Source organism: Sus scrofa, chromosome 16, assembly GCF_054392235.1.
Source record: "Sus scrofa isolate SSC_HxYL_T2T_F1_AM1 chromosome 16, Sscrofa_HxYL_maternal_Yorkshire_Landrace_v2.0, whole genome shotgun sequence".
NCBI lineage: Eukaryota > Metazoa > Chordata > Mammalia > Artiodactyla > Suidae > Sus > Sus scrofa.
In genome coordinates, this window is record NC_139398.1 from 39,842,679 (window position 1) to 39,859,378 (window position 16,700).

Genomic DNA, 16,700 nt, shown 5'->3' on the forward strand with positions numbered 1-16,700 from the left:
ATCACATGTAAGTGATATATGACATTTATCCTTTTCTTTCTGACTTACTTCACTTGGTATGATAATCTCTAGGTCCATCCATGTTGCAAGTGGTATTATTTCATTCTTTTTAATGGCTGAGTAATATTCCATTGTATATATGTACCACAGCTTCTTTATCCATTCATCTGTGGATGGACATTTAGGTTGTTTATATGTCTTGAAGAGCCAGGTCTTAAAGAGCTTTCTAGACCATGCAATGGAGATTGAACTTTATCATATAGTCATTTTAATGAAGGATTTTAAATGGGAAGTAATATCTACATTTTAGAAAGATCCTGCAGATGGTTTCTTAGAAAATAAAGTTGAACTAGATAAGACAGGAAGTAGGAAAGCGTGTTCAAAGTCTGTTTCAGCCAACTAGGTACAGGGTAAGATTAAGACCTTTAAAGGCCATTACCTTCATCCTCCACGTGCAATTCAAAGTTAAGCAAAGCTAAACATAACTAAATCCAATAAAACCCAAGTTCTGATTTCTTTCTTATGATGATTGTTTAGATGCATTGAAAAATGATCAAATATCAAAATATTTTAAGACTTCTGCTGCTTCCTCTCTTTGGTGCCCTGGTCTGCTGGTACCTTAGAGCATGTTTTTGTGGGATCCACCCCTGCCCAGTAGAGGTGATGGTCAGGATAATGTGTAAAAGGACTGGGGTGGTTTGAAGGAAGAGGATCCGCAGGACTGGGTGAGGGGAAGAGAGAAGCCAGAGATGGTGCCAAGATTCTGACTGGTAGGGCAGTGGTCATGACTGCCCTTGGGTTTCTACTACTCATCATTCCTGACACTTGGCAGAGGTCCTTTCCAGGCAGGCATATTCCACCATCTGTCCCCTTCCTCCCCCATCCTTCGCACTTAGTTCAGGCTCCAATCAGGTATTTTTAAATGCCCTCATCTGCAGGCCTCAGATAAATCCCTCACAGACTAAAATCCTTAGGACCAGATTCAGCCTCTGACATAACCACAGTTTCAGCACAGCTTGGTCATAAGGCTCCTGACACCACCTTGGCTCAGACAGGAAGGTTCGCGGGACCCGCATGCCTTTCTTCCATCTCTGTCATCTCCTTGTTAGTGACTCCTCTGTGCAAAGGTAACCTGGTCTTCTTACTCTGGGACTACAGCTCAGTGAGAGAAGAAGATGCAGCCTGATGGAGACATGGCTCTATCCCAGTGTCATACATAATTAATCCACTTCCAGGCCCCAAATCTGTTTGGGAACAAGGCCCAAGCAGCAGTTAAATATATCTCTGGGACTGTTCCTGAATATTCTGAAATAGCAAAACTCAGTTCAGAAGAGAATTCCCCCCACGGTCTGGGGCCTACTGTCCCTTATGCTGTTCCTCTTCAGGATTCCCAAAGCCCTAACTTCAAGAGAAACAAACAAAAACAAATGTGGCATGTACACAGCTAATAGTCTCAATTAGGGAGTTCCCATCATGACACAGTGGTTAACGAATCCGACTAGGAACCATGAGGTTGTGGGTTGGATCCCTGGCCTTTCTCAGTGGGTTAAGGATCCAGCGTTGCCGTGAGCTGTAGTGTAGGTCGCAGACACGGCTCGGATCCCACCTTGCTGTGGCTCTGGCGAAGGCTGGTGGCTATAGCTCTGATAAGACCCCTAGCCTGGGAATCTCCATATCCCATGGGAGTGGCCCAAGAAATGGCAAACACACACACACACACACACACACACACACAGTCTCAATTAGAACTTTAACGCCTTCCCTCTCCGTGTCCCCCCAGCCCTGTGCAGGTATGTGCACTGTAGGCTGTGTTTTGTTTTCATCCCCAATGCTGGGGCATCCCCTTTTGCCTGGGGGTGTATTTTCTAGTCACTTGATAACTGTGTCACCCTTTCAACCACTTGAATGGTTGAATATGATGCCAGATTTCATTTCTTTCCAAGTCATCCTTCTTCTGAACTCAAAACTTGGGAAAATCTCCACTTTGGAATGCTGGTCTAGACTATACCATGTGGGTGGGCCAGTTGATTGTGTCCGGGATGAATTCCTTTTTCATACATGGTCATCATAGAGAGGCTATGCTCCCTAGAAACTGGAGATAAATGTGTGTTTTTAGTCCTTCAGCCAAGGAAATCTCTCTTGTAATCATAAATAGTCAAAACAGCAACCACTACGAAAAAACCACCCATGGACGTAAACAGGGTAAAATGTGAAAGGGTTTCTTGAATTCTCCACCTCCACCCCAATTTAATTTCCCTCCTCCCTGTTCACAGTTGGATACCACATATCCAGAACTTTGGCACTTTGCAGATATCTTTGCTTATATGTGCATAACAATTATCATGAAGCTCTCAGAGATGTGCCCATTTTCATGGACCTCATGGCTCTTCCCCTACACACCCCTTTTCTTTACGATGATAAATAATATAGAAAATTCAGATTAAAATAGTGCAGGGCAGGGAAGAGGGGGAATGTGGACTGAGAATCACAGCAGAAACCTTTTTGGTGCATAATTCATGATCTTTCCATGTTCGGTCAGTGATCTTTTTGCCATTTTATACATTTAAATAATACCTGGTCTCTAGAGCTCACACTCTGCTCCTGGGCTATCCCATGAGATAAGAGGTATTCATTATCTACTTTCACTCGCTTCCTTGGGGAAATTTTTTCAGCCAGAAATATCAGGTCAGTGGAACAGTGTGCAATTCTCAGAACTAGTTCCAAAAGCCTCCTCCCTTGCCCTCCCTGGTGGGCATCACTTAAACTGCCTCGACAGCACTGTGTAATCACTTCTTCAGTCAGCCCCAAATCTGTCCCCTGCTCTGGGAAAGAAAGCATCCCTAATTACATTTGCCTTTCTCTTCCTCAGTCTTGAAGGCCCTCTGTGCAGACGCGGGCTCCCAGCAGTTCTTGGAGCAGCAAAGGCTCAGCCAGACACGGGAAGGCGACCTTCCTCTCCTTTCAGAGAGCTGTTAATTTTGCTTTTCCAAGCCAGGTAGGACTCATTTTTTTTTTTTTCTTAATGGATTTGCATTATTATTTACTATGTGACTTCCTTCGCTTGGAAGACCAGTTTGGTTTTAATGTAGTTTCTCTTCATGTAAAATCCAGAATGACTGCTTGTACCTACATGATTTCTGAATTTCCTGCCTCCCTAGAGGATTTTCTGTTTCTCATCAAGATGAATAATTTATTTGGTTTCAAAAAGCAGCTTAATCTTTGATCCTGGTATATCTACAGGTATAAACTTATAAAGACATGTGAGTACTCTTTGTTACCATTTTCTTCCCTGAGAGCATTTTAAAATCTGGAGAGGCTATATTTTATATGGACTAAATTGCTCTTTACTGAAGACCTTATGAATGGTTTTCTGTGGAGTAAGTTGAAGGAATGCCCTTTATGGAAACCAGGCAGGGATCTTGTTTCTGTGTTTCTTCCCAGCTGGTCCAAAGGCCAGCCTCCTATGAATTTTGATTTGTTCAAGACAACAGAAAAAGAAAAAGCCGCAGTAGCTGGGACATCAGATATAGGAACCATGGAGAAAAAGTGGCTGCTTTTTTCCTCTCTGGGTTGCAAGATTTGAGTTTAAATGTGAATGACGTCTTGAGATGAATGCATTTGATACTGTTCAGTAGTGCAGTAAAGCTGCGGAGATTGGCTAGGAAGATAAGGAAATGTGCGCTTAATGAATGAAGGCTTTTTAGAGGAGGTGAGTGGAAGACAAAATATTTTGGAAACCTTGGAAACCATGGATAAGTCATGTAACCTCTCTGGGCTCTTGTCTCCTAAGCCCTAAAGTGAAGGGGTGAGAGGGGAGGAGCACTGAGGCTTCTTCCGCTAACATTACATGATTGTCTATTTCTTTGTTCCAGCCTTTTTGGACAGTGTGAGCAAAGATCAATAGGCAAGATCTAAGTGAAATTCTGAAAGGGAGGGTAGCTGTTAGGACTGTGAGCTGGAATGGAAGATGTGGGCAGAGACGTGAATGGCAGAAGGAAACAGGAATGGTCTGGAATTGGAAGGTTGTGTTTAGTCTAAAAATATGGTCAAGGTAGTAAGAAAAAGATTTGATGGCAGCTGGCTGTATAGTTTGCATTAAGGAATATTTTCTGGTGTAATATTTTAATTCCTTTAGTTATTTTAAATGTTTTCTAACAGCTTTATTTATTTTGCTTTTAAAGGCCGCACCTGTGGCATATGGAAGTTCCCAGGCTAGGGGTTGAATTGCAGCTGCCAGCCTACTCCACAGCCACAGCAATGAGGAATCCGAGCCACATCTTTGACCTATACCACAGCTCATGCAGGATCCTTGACCCACTGAACAAGGCCAGGGATCGAACCCACATCCTCATGGATACTAGTCAGACTCATTTCCGCTGCGCCACAATGGGAACTGCCAGCAGCTTTATTGAGATGTAATTCAAATACCATATAATTCACTCATTTAAAGTGTACAATTCAGGAGTTCCCATTGTGGTTCTGTGGGTTAGGAACCCAACTAGTATTCATGAGGATGTGGGTTTAATAATCCCTGGCTTTGCTCAGTGGGTTAAGGCATAGGCCACAGATGTGGCTCAGATGCTGCGTTGCTATGACTATGGCGTAGGCTGGCAGCTGCAGCTCCAATTTGACCCCTAGCCTGGGAACTTCCATGAGTCGCAGGTGCAGCCCTTAAAAAAAAAAAAAAAATACAATTCAGAGTCCCCTATGGCTCAGCAGGTTGGGGATCCATCATTGTCATTGCTGTGGCTTTGGTTGCTACAGTGATTTGGGTTTGATCCCTAGCCCTGGGGAACTTCCACATGCCTTGGGTGCAGAACCCTCCTCCCTCACAAAAAAAAAGTGTAAAATTCAGTGGATTTTAGTATATGCACAGACTTGTACATATTTGTATCACCACAATCAATTTTAGAATATTTTTATTACCCTAAAAAATGCTACTCTGCTTAACCAGCTTTCCCAACTCCTCCCCCTAAACCCTAGCCAACCACTAATCTACTTTGTTTCTATAGATTTGTCTATTCAGAATATTTCATGTAAATGGAATTACGCAATGTATGGTCCTTTGTGACTGTTTCACATAGCGAATGATTTCAAGGTTTGTCCTTATTGTAGCACGTATCAGTATTGCATTTCTTTTTATTGATGAATAATACTCCACTGTATAGACATACCACATTATCTTTATCCCTTCATCAGTTGATGGATATTTGGGTTGTCTCTACTTTTAGCTATTATGAGTTAAACTACTATGAACATTTGTGTATGTTTTTGTGTGGATGTGTTTTCATTTCTCTAAGGTATATACCTAGCACTATAAATGCTAGATTATAAGATAACTTTAACTGTTTTAAAAACTGACAGATTGTTTTTCAAGATGCTGCACCATTTTGCATTCCTACCAGCAGTGTATGAAGTTTCCAGTTTTTCCACATCCACTCTAACACCTGTTATTACCTATCGTTTTCATTCTAGCCATCCTAGCGCTTGTGAAGTTGTATCCCATTGTGGCTTTGCATTCCCTGATGGCTCATGATGTATATGTGCTTACTGGCCACTTGTATATCTTGTTTGGAGAAATGCCTATTCAGATCCTTTGTCCATTTTTAATTGGGTTATTTACCTTTTTATTACTGAATTGTTTTATTTATAGATTCTAGATACAAATCCCTTATCAGATACATACTTTGCAAGAAAAATTTTCCTCTTCTGTAGTTTGTCTTTCCACTTTCTTGATGATGTCCTTGAAGCATATAAGTTTTTAATTGGTGATATCCAGTCTATCTGTTTTTTCTTTTGTTACCTGTTCTTTTGGTGTCAGATATGAGAAATTGTTGCCTAACCCAAGGTTGTGAAGATTCAGGCCTGTATTTTCCTCTAAGAGCTTTACAATTTTAGCTCCTATATTTGGATCTTTGATGCATTTTGAGTTAACTTTTCGTTTATGGTGTGATGTAGGGGTCTAACGTCATTCTTCTGCATGTGAATAGCCTTTTAATTATTTTTATTATTATTTAACTCTATGTACAGGTTTTTATTTATTTATTTATTTTTGGCTGTACCTGTGGTATGCAGAAGTTCCTGGGCCAGGGATTGAACCTGAGCCACTACAGTGACGATGCTCGATCCTTAACCACTAGGCCACTAGGGAGCGCCAACTTTTAATTATTTTTTTGACTATATATTACTACTTATTTTTTGAGTGGTTGCTCTAGGGCTTAAAATGCACATTTTAATTTATCAGAACCTAGTTTAAATTTATATTAATTTAATTCCAGTGAGATTGAGAAAGTTTACTCCTTTATAGCTCTATTCACTCTTCTCCTTTGTTGTGCTATTATTGTTATAATTTTATATGTATCTGTGCTAAAAATAAAACACATTTTTATAATTATTAATTTGTATAATTTAATGTCATATAGTGTTGATATATAGTAGATGCTCAATAAATGTTAAATGAGTGAGTGAAGCATCCTATGGGTGGTGCAGATCTTGGAGAATGGATGAGGTAAGAGAATTTCAGTCTTAGAGTCCCTGTGTTCCCCAAGTGGACACATACTCTGCCTCTTCTCAGTGCCTGTGGCTCTAAACTGGTGCATCTTCTGGAATTCTCACTTTGCATTCCACATCCCAGCTGGACTGTCTGCTCCCTTTGTGCGTCCTAAGCAGGACATTCAATTACTGAAGCATAGAAGTACTAGTTTGTTGGTTAGCATTGAGCTGAGGGAACACAGGATAAGTTTATTATTAACCAAGTTTGAGGGTGAAGGGTGGGCAGTGAGAAAGGGAGGAAGAAAACTATTGGTGATAGACGGAGGCAACAGAGAGAAAACCTGTGACTGTCTACATTTGTTTACTCATTTATTCACCAGGACATTTATTGAAAGCTTTCTCTGTATGAAGCTACAGATGCATAGAACAAAGCAGTCAACTTTCCTTATGCCAAATCTTAAATTCTAGACATAAAAATTACTTTATTGTTGTAAAAACGCACTGAAAATAACTGTGTAGCCCACTGTAGTGGTTAAGATGTCTGAAATTGGAGCCTCCCTGCCTGGGCTTGAATCCCAGACGGGCAGAATTGCCTGGCTTCCCTATGCTGACTAAAATGCCCTTATCTATAAAACTGAGGTATTTGTACCTATCTCCTGGATTCATATAAGGAATACTACCTTCCTGCCTAGGTAAATTCTTAGTAGCACCACTTATGTATATATGTATTTATTTATTTTAAGCATGAGCTGTTAAGAAGCAACAACTCGCTTGTCTCATTTCGTTAAGTAATTACCATGGCAAAGAGCTGTTTACCTTTGAAAAACCGGCTCTGGAGTTCCTGTAGTGGCTCAGCGGGTTAAGAATCCTACATAGTGTCCATTAGGATGCAAGTTCAATCCCTGGCCTTGCTAAGTGGGTTAAGGATCTGGCCTTGCCACAGCTGTGGTGTAGGTCACAGATGTGGTTCAGATTCAGTATTGCTGTGGCTGTGGCGTAGGTCTGCATCTGTGGCTCTGATTTGACCCCTAGCCCGGTAACTTCCATATGGCACAGGTTGAGGCCATAAAAAAAACGGTAAAATAAAATAAAACCAAACAGAGAAGAGCCCCCTGGGTGGATAATTCAGAGGGCAGGAAAGTACTTGCTTTTCTTTCAAATTAGGTTCATAACAACGCATCCCTGCCTGAGGTTTGAAAGCTATGGCAGATCAATGGGATTAGTAATCCAAGGCCCCAAAGGTGATGTTTCTAATGTAAATATAGGACATCATTTAATGCGAGTTCCTGCTGTGGCACAATGGGACTTGTTCCTGCCATTCAAAACATCAATTAATGGGAGTTCCCGCTGTGGTGCAACCAGACTGGTGACATCTTGGGAGCACTGGGATGCAGGTTCAATCCCTGCCTGGTGCAGTGGGTTAAAGATCCGGCATTGCCACTGCTGCAGTTTAGGTTGCAATTGTGGCTTGGATTTGATCCCTGGCCTGGAGACTCCATATGCCTTGGGCAGCCAAAAACAAACAAACAAAAACCCAAAAACAAAACCCCAAAACCCCCACTAATTAATGATTGTTCCTAATTGATTTTATCGTGTAAAAGAGCAGCATCATAAAAGAATCTTTTAAGACCAAAAACAAACAAACAAAAAACCTTTAGATCAGAAAGGCACAGTAGAAAGATTGGATGTTTATTTCCATCGCTGAATGTAAGAACCACTCCTCCCTCCCTACTCCCCACCAGAGTGTTCCATAACCCACTTGCATTGCTTGGACCCCTGAAGTACCATTCACTCATACAATTAAGATTTGTCTTACGTAGAACTGCAAGGTCCCTTCCAGTCAATGTTCTCAGTAGAAACATAGAATGTACTTCAAACAGTGAACATTGGTACCCAATGTGCTTATCTCAGCAGCAGATGGCCTATTTTAAGTCATGCACACTCAGTAAGTGTCCAGGACATTAGATCCTCAGTAAACTCATCAAGCAAAGAAGCAGTTTTTGGCATATAATAGGTATTTAATACGTGCTCATTAAATGAAGAATGTTGGTAGGCTGAAAATAAATTTATCATAAGTAGGAGTCTCATCTTGATTTTTCACCCTGAATGATCCCAGAGAAGTCATTGACTGGATCATTCCATGCCTCTCTTTAAAAGAGTATTGGGGAGTTCCCGTCGTGGCTCATTGGTTAACGAATCCGACTAGGAACCAGGAGGTTGTGGGTTCGATCCTTGGCCTTGCTCAGTGGGGTTAAGGATCCAGTGTTGCTGTGAGCTGTGGTGTAGGTTGCAGACGCGGCTCGGATCCCATGTTGCTGTGGCTCTGGCGTAGGCCAGTGGCTGCAGCTCCGACTCGACCCCTAGCCTGGGAACCTCCATATGCCAAGGGAGCGGCCCCAGAAATGGCAAAAAGACAAAATAAATAAATAAATAATAAAAGAGAGTATTGATTAGCATATAATTGGTGGTTTTAAGAGTAAAATAGAACTATGTTGGAGTTCCCCGTTGTGGTGCAGTGGAAACGAATCCGACAAGGAACCATGAGGTTTTGAGTTTGGTCCCTGGCCTTGCTCAGTGGGTTAAGGATCTAGTGTTGCCATGAGCTGTGGTGTAGGTCGCAGATGTAGCTTCAATCTGGCTTTGCTGTGGCTCTGGCGCAGACTGGCAGCAACAGCTCCAATTCAGCCTCTAACGTGGGAGCCTCCATGTACTGCAAGTGCGGCCCTAAAAAGACAAAAAAAAAAAAAAAAAGAACTATGTTAATTCAAAATAATTATACCGAAGACTTCTATTGCCTAACTGACCTAGTTACAGCAGGAGCAGGGAAGCAATCTAAAATAACATGAAACAGCTGCCCAGTACAGTATGGGTATGGGTAACTGTAGCAAACCAGAATGGACAGTCAGCCCGGGTCTCTGCCATGCCCAGATGCAGTCCCAAGTCTGCAGGATTGGTTTTATCCTAATCCCCAAATTTCCCTTCCTGACCCCATCTTTTGTTTATGATAAAACTCTTCCCCAATCCTCTTAAGATCTGAGGTAAATCACTTGTAACTTCACCTTTATTTCCTAGTTATAGCGTCTCATTATAAAATCATTAGCATTACTGAGGCAACCAAGAATGAGGCATATGCCTTCTACTCCATTTGGTGAAATTCTTCCTGTGTTTTTAGCTAATTTACTTATGATTATTCTACTGGTATGCCTTATTTTGTCTGATTTTCTGTAGGTCCTAGTGACCTGTATGTGGTCTGCTGAATTTGCTGACAACACATTTTTATTTCTACTAGTGAATTTTGATACCTTTCCTTCCTCCAATACAATAGACTTCCCCTCTAGCACTGCCCACTCCACAATCACAGGGTAGTGACACCTCAACTGGCTGTACCCATTAGAATAGCCATGTGTTTTTGTAGAAAAGAGCCAAGTCTTTTATACATTTGCTCAACACATATTTAACTGAGCATTTATTGTAGGCCAGATACCGTTCAGAGTCCTGGATATATAGTCTAGTCTATGATTTTTCTGTTGGTTTTCTTTTTTTTTTAATGAATTTATAACATCTGTAGTTGTATAATGATCATTACAATCCAATTTCACAGGATTTCTATCCCACAACCCAAGCACATCTCCCCCACCCCCCAAACTGTCTTCTCTGGAGACCATAAGTTTTTCAATGTCTGTGAGTCAGCATCTGTTCTGCAGAGAAGTTCAGTCTGCCCTTTTTTCAGATTCCACTTGTAAGTGAAAGCACTTGATGTTGGTGTCTCATTATACGGCTGACTTCGCTTAGCATGATAATTTCTAGGTCCATCCATGCTGCTAAAAATGCTGGTATTTCATTCATTTTAATGGCTGAGTAATATTCCATTGTGTATATGTACCGCTTCCTCTTGATCCACTCCTCTGTTGATGGACATTTAGGTTGTTTCCATGTCTTGGCAATTGCATATAGTGCTGCAATGAACATTGGAGTACATGTGTCTTTTTGAGTCATGGTTTTCTCTGGATAGATGCCCAGAAGTGGGATTGCTGGATCAAATGGTAGTTCTATTTTTAGTTTTATGAGGCATCTCCATACTGTTTTCCACAGTGGTTGCACCAATTTACAATCCCATCCGTCTGTTGGTTTTCTTAATGGTATCTTTTGATATCCAGACATTTTAAATTCTGATGAAGTTGAATTTATCAATTTTTTCCCCTTTTATGGCTTGTAGTTTTTGTATCCAATCTAAAAAACTTGCCCTTTGGTGTTCCCTGGTGGCCTAGCAGTTAAAGGATCTGGTGTTGTCATTGCTATGGCTCAGGTCACTGCTGTGGTGTGTGATCAATCCCTGGCCTGGAAACTTCCACATTGCCATGGGCATGGCCAAAACACAAAAAACAAACGAACAAAAAACCAAAAAACTCACCCTACTTCAAGGTCCTGTTGTCTCCTCTGTACATTTTAGAAATTTTATGGTTGTAGGTTTTATGTTTAAGTCAATGATCCATCTCAGATTATTTTTTGTGTAGGGTGTGGGATAGAGGTCAAGATTCAACTTTCATTTACACAGACATACTATGGATCTAGTACTGTTTGTTAAAAGAGAGTTCATTTTCCCCACTGAATTGGCTTGGTGCTTTGGTGGAAAATCAACTGGCCAAATATGTATGTTAGTTCCTGGACTCTATTTTGATCTTTTGGTCTATCCTCACATACTAACTTGATTACTGTAGCTCTTATGAATATAGTCTAAATAAGTCAAGTATGATCACTACCCTGAAGGAAGTTATAATCTGATTTATGAGAGAGATAGCCCACATAGAAGTCATAATTGTACAAAGACGTAGAGAAAATCACAGTATTAGCCACAGATGTTGGAAGTACAAAATAAAACCTCACCTGAAGCTTCCTGAAAAAGGTGTCACCCAGAATGATCCTTAAGGGCTCAGTAGGCGTTTGCAGAAAGGAGGAGAGGGCCTGGTGCCCTCAGGTAAAAGCGAGGAGACCAGTGTAACTGGACTGGAATGAGATGGAGACTGGAAAAGCAACATCCAAAAGGAATAGGACCATACTGGACAGAGCCTTGAAGGCCATTTTAAGGCTCTTGGCTTTTACTCTGAGAAGTGAAGCCCTCCAAGGGTTTTGAATAGAGAGGTGACATGATCTGCCATCTTTTAGAGGGATCTTTCTGGATGCTCTGCTTGGAACAGACCATGTCTGAGCTGGTCTTAGAGCCTCTTTCTTACCTGACTGGTAGGGGCCAGGTAAACCAGAAGCTCTGAGACCAGCTAAAAAAACTATAACTATAATCCAGTCAAAACCTAATGGTGGCTTGGACTCAGTGGTAATAATGGGATGATCATGGATGATTGTGGTTTGGATAATAATGGAATAGCAGGGTGGTGTCCTGGATATATTTTGAAAGCAGAGCTTATAAAATCTGGTGACAGGTCGAACGTGAGATATAAGGTAAAAAGAGGAGTTGAAGGTTTCGGCTTCAGCTAGCAGGATGTGTTGCCGGTCAGCAAGATGTGAGAGGAGCAAGTCTGGAGAAGAAAATCAGAAGCTTGGTTTTCCTACTTTAGAGTACATATGAGAGATTACTACCAAACCACATGGACATGATGCCATGGACACTGCTCTCAAGGAGGCTTGATTCACACAAAGGAGATGTAAGAAATGTGAGGTCAAGGAACAGATTATGGGATACAGATCTCAGGTGCCACAGGATAGTAGCAGTGTGGTTAAGAGGAGATGGGAAGGGAGCCATCTTCACAGAATGGGGAGAACTTAAAGAGGAAAAGGGACAACATTGTGAGAATAAGCAGGAAGCATTCAGAGCTGACAGGTATTCTAGGCCTGGCTGGAAAAGGTGTCAAAAGGATTAAAAAAATTGGTTCCTGGCACTAGTAGGCGCTTGATAAAGGATAGTTAATAATAGTTATTCTATTGAAGAAATAACGGAGATAAAACTGTGTGTCAGACTCTCCTGAGTCCAGTCCCACCCCCATGTCAACACCTACTCCTTTAGTGTCCTTTACCCTTTCTCCTTTCCTGGGTTGTCTCTAATACTTCTATTAGAAAACCTTCAAACCTGGCTTTCTAACTTGTTTGTGAGAAGGAGAGGGATTTGAACTATCATATTTCAGCCACACAGGCTTTTGGGTTTTTCATCTCACTCATGTGAATACTACAAAAGTCCAGAAGGGGGCAATATGACACTTGAACTTTGGGAGCTTTTTTGTTTTGTTTTGTTTTGATTTTGTTTGTTTTGCTTTTCAAAAATGTTTTGGAATTCATCCTCTACTGCTTAAACTGAGAATCTCAGGTCAGGGTTGGAATGAACTCTAGATATCATAAGGTCCAACACTCTCACTTGCCAGTAAAGACACTGAAGCCCAGAAGGGGAGAAGGGACTTGCTTAAGGGCTGACAGACATTTAATGGGAAAGTCATGACACTGACCTCGCTCTCTGAGTCAGTGCTTATTCCAAGACCCCATTTGGTTCTTTGATTTGAGAGAATCACCCGCTAAAGCAGTTTCTCAAACTTGTCATGTAACGACTATGTTTAAAGAAATAAAATTCTCATAACTCCCTGGACTTAAATTATTTTAGTACAGATAAACATTCTACATTAAAATATAATTTAAAAAAATTAAAAATTTAAAAAGTAAAAAAATTAAAATTAAAAAAAATTTTTTTAAACGTAAAATGTAAAAATTCGGAGTTCCCTTCATGGCACAGCAGAGATGAATCTGACTATTATCCCTGAGGATGTGGGTTTGACCCCTGGCCTCGCTCAGTGTGTCGAGGATCCAGCATTGCTGAGAGCTGTGGCTTAGGTCTCAGATGCAGCTTGAGTCCCACAATACTGTGGCTGTGGTGTAGGCCAGCGGCTGTAGCTCTGATTGGACCCCTAGCCTGGGAACCTCCATATGCTGCAGGTGTTGCTCTAAAAACCAAATAAATAAATAAATAAATAAATATGCTACATTAAAGATACTGAAAAATGTACAAATGTAAAACTCCACTTAAATTACTTTTCCTATTCAGCAAGGTAGCTTCTTGATACAAGATATACACATAGAAATTGGTTGCATTTCTTTACACTAACAATGAAATATCAGAAAGTGAATGTAAAAAAAATTCCCTTCTAAAGTCACATTAAAAAAAATGCTTAGGAATAAATCTGACCAAGGAGGTGAAAGACTTATATGCTGAGAACTATAAAACTCTAGTAAAAGAATTTGTGGATGATTTTAAAAAATAGAAAGATATCCCATGCTCTTGGATTGGAAAAATTAATATTGTTAAAATGGCCATACTACGCAAAGCAATCTACAGATTTAATGCAATCCATGTCAAATTACCCATGATATTCTTCACAGAACTAGAACAAATGATTTTAAAATTTATATGGAACCATAAAAGACCCAGAATTGCCAAAGCAATCCTGAGGGGAAAAACCAAAGCAGAAGGTATAACTCTCCCAGAATTCAGACAATACTACAAAGTTACAATTATCAAAACAACATGATATTGGCACAGAAACAGAAAAATGAGTCAATGGAACAGAATAAAGAGCCCAGAAACAAACCCACACCCTGTGGTCAATTAATCTTTGACAAAATAGACAAGAATATACAACAGAGAAAAGATAGTCTCTTCAGCAAGTGGTGCAGGGAAAAATGGACAGATGCATGTAAATCAATGAGGTTAGTACACATCCTCACATCATACACAAAAATAAACCCAAAATGGCTTAAAGACTTAAATATAAGACATAATGCCATAAAACTCCTAAAGGAGAGCATAGGCAAAACATTCTCTGACATTAATTGGAATAGCGTTTTCTTAGATCAATCTCCCAAGGCAATAGAAATAAAAGCAAAAATAAACAAATGGGACCTAATCAAACTCATAAGCTTTTGTACGGCAAAGGAAATCATAAACAAAATGAAAAGACAACTGCTATGGACTGGGAGAAAACATTTGCAAACAATGCGACCAATGAGGGCTTAATTTCCAAAATATACAAACTGCTCTTACAACTCAACAATAAAAAACACTGAACAACCCAATCAAAATATGGGCAGAAAACCTAAATAGACATTTCTCCAAAGAAGATATACAGATGGCCAGCAGGCACCTGAAAAGACATTCAACATTACTGATTATTAGAGAAATGCAAATCAAAACTACAGTGAGATACCACCTCACACCAGTCAGAATGGCCATCATTAAAAGGTCTGCAAATAAAAAATGCTGGAGAGGTGTGGAGAAAAAGGAATACTCCTACACTGTTGGTGGGAATGTAAATTTTCCCCTAGGGAAAACAGTATGGAGGTTCCTTTAAAAACTAAAAATATAATTGCCATATGATCCAGCAATCCCACTCTTGGGCATATATCCAGACAAAACTATAATTCAAAAACATACATGCACCCCAATGTTCATAGCAGCACTATTCACAGTATCCAAGATGGAAACAACATAAGTGTCCATCAACAGATGAATGGATAAAGATGTGGTACACATACCCAATGGAATATTGCTCATAGAAAAATAATGAAATTTTTGCCATTTGTAACATCCTGGCTGGATCTAGAGATTATCTTACTAATTGAAGTAAATCAGAAAGAGAAAGACTAGTATCACATGAAATCACATATATGTGGACTCTAAAATATGACAAAAATGAACTTATCTATGAAACAAAAACAGGCTCACAGACATAGAGAACAGACTTGTGTTTGCCAACAGGGACAGGGATGGGTGGGGAAAGGATGGATTGGGAGTTTTGAGATTAGCAGGTATAAACTGTATATGATGTATACAATGGAACAACAAGGTCTTACTCTTCAGCACAGGGAACTGTATTCAGTATCCTGTGATAAAACATAATGGAAAAGAATATGAAAAAGGATGTATAAATATGTATAACTGAATCACTTTGCTATATAGCATAAATTAACACACCATTGTAAAACAACTGTGCTTCAATAAAATACATTAAAAAATTCCTTTTCCTTATAGCTTATATGTAACTATAAAGCAAAACAAATTTTACCAAATTAAATATAATAAAACTTCAAACCAATGAGATTTAGATAAACAATATTACTTGAAAAGTAAGAATGGAATTTCTTTGATGAAATTAGTTTGTGGAGTTCCCGTGGTGGTGCAGCAGTTAACGAATCCGACTAGGAACCATGAGGTTGTGGGTCCGGTCCCTGCCCTTGCTCAGTGGGTTAATGATCCGGTGTTGCCGTGAGCTGTGGTGTAGGTTGCAGAAGCGGCTCAGATCCCGAGTTGCTGTGGCTCTGGCATAGGCTGGTGGCTATGGCTCCAATTAGACCCCTAGCCTGGGAATCTCCATATGCCGTGGGAGTGGCCCAAGAAATCGCAAAAAGACAAAAAAAAAAAAGAAAAGAAAAGAAAAAAAAAGAAATTAGTTTGTTACTCATCAGTAAATTAAGTGAATATAGTTATTTAAATGACAATGACATTCTTATTAATATCACCTTCTTTTCTCTCATATGAAATATCCTCAATAAGTATTTGTGAATTTGTTTACATAATTTGAAATCTTTTGAGATGCCAGAAAACCAAAATCTGAAGTCTCAGAAATTATTTCTGTCCATGACCAGCATACTTTCTTTCTATTTATCTATCATCTATATGGAGTTCCCGTTATGGCTCAGTGGATACAAATCCGACTAGGAACCATGAGGTTCCAGGTTCGATCTCTGGCCTTGCTCAGTGGGTTAAGGATCCGGCGTTGCCATGAGTTGTATAGGTCACAGACTTGGCTCAGATCTGGCATTGCTGTGGCTCTGGTGTAAGCCAGTGGCTACAGCTCTGATTAGACCCCTAGCCTGGGAACCTCCATATGCCATGGGTGCACCCCTAAAAGAACAAAGACAAAAAAAATCTGTATCATCTACATAAATATGTATATGTTTCTAAATAATATATATATTAGAAATATACATTACTAATTATACATTTAGTAATTATTTAGTAGTATTATTATTACTATTATACAATTAGTAATTACATTACTTTTTTTATTCTAGGGCCACACCTGTGGCATATGGAAGTTCCCAGGCTAGGGGTCAAATTGGAGCTGCAGCTGCCAGCCAACATAACAGCCACAGAAACTCCAGATCCGAATTGCCTCTGCAACCTATACCACAGCCCATGGCAACGCCAGATCCTT

At 40.1% G+C, this 16,700-nt stretch overlaps 1 protein-coding gene across 4 annotated transcripts in view; it reads left to right on the forward strand.

Annotated features, from left to right (window-relative positions):
- NIM1K (NIM1 serine/threonine protein kinase) overlaps positions 1–16,700 on the forward strand; it is a 72,256-nt gene that overhangs the window by 16,148 nt on the left and 39,408 nt on the right. For 2 of the 4 annotated variants that reach the window (XM_021077039.2, XM_085002197.1), the window contains exon 2: positions 2,870–2,995. The exons of the other annotated variants lie outside the window; for them this stretch is intronic. The gene's annotated coding sequence lies outside the window, so the exon portion shown is untranslated. The remainder of the gene's footprint in view (positions 1–2,869; positions 2,996–16,700) is intronic. 4 annotated transcript variants of the gene reach the window in all.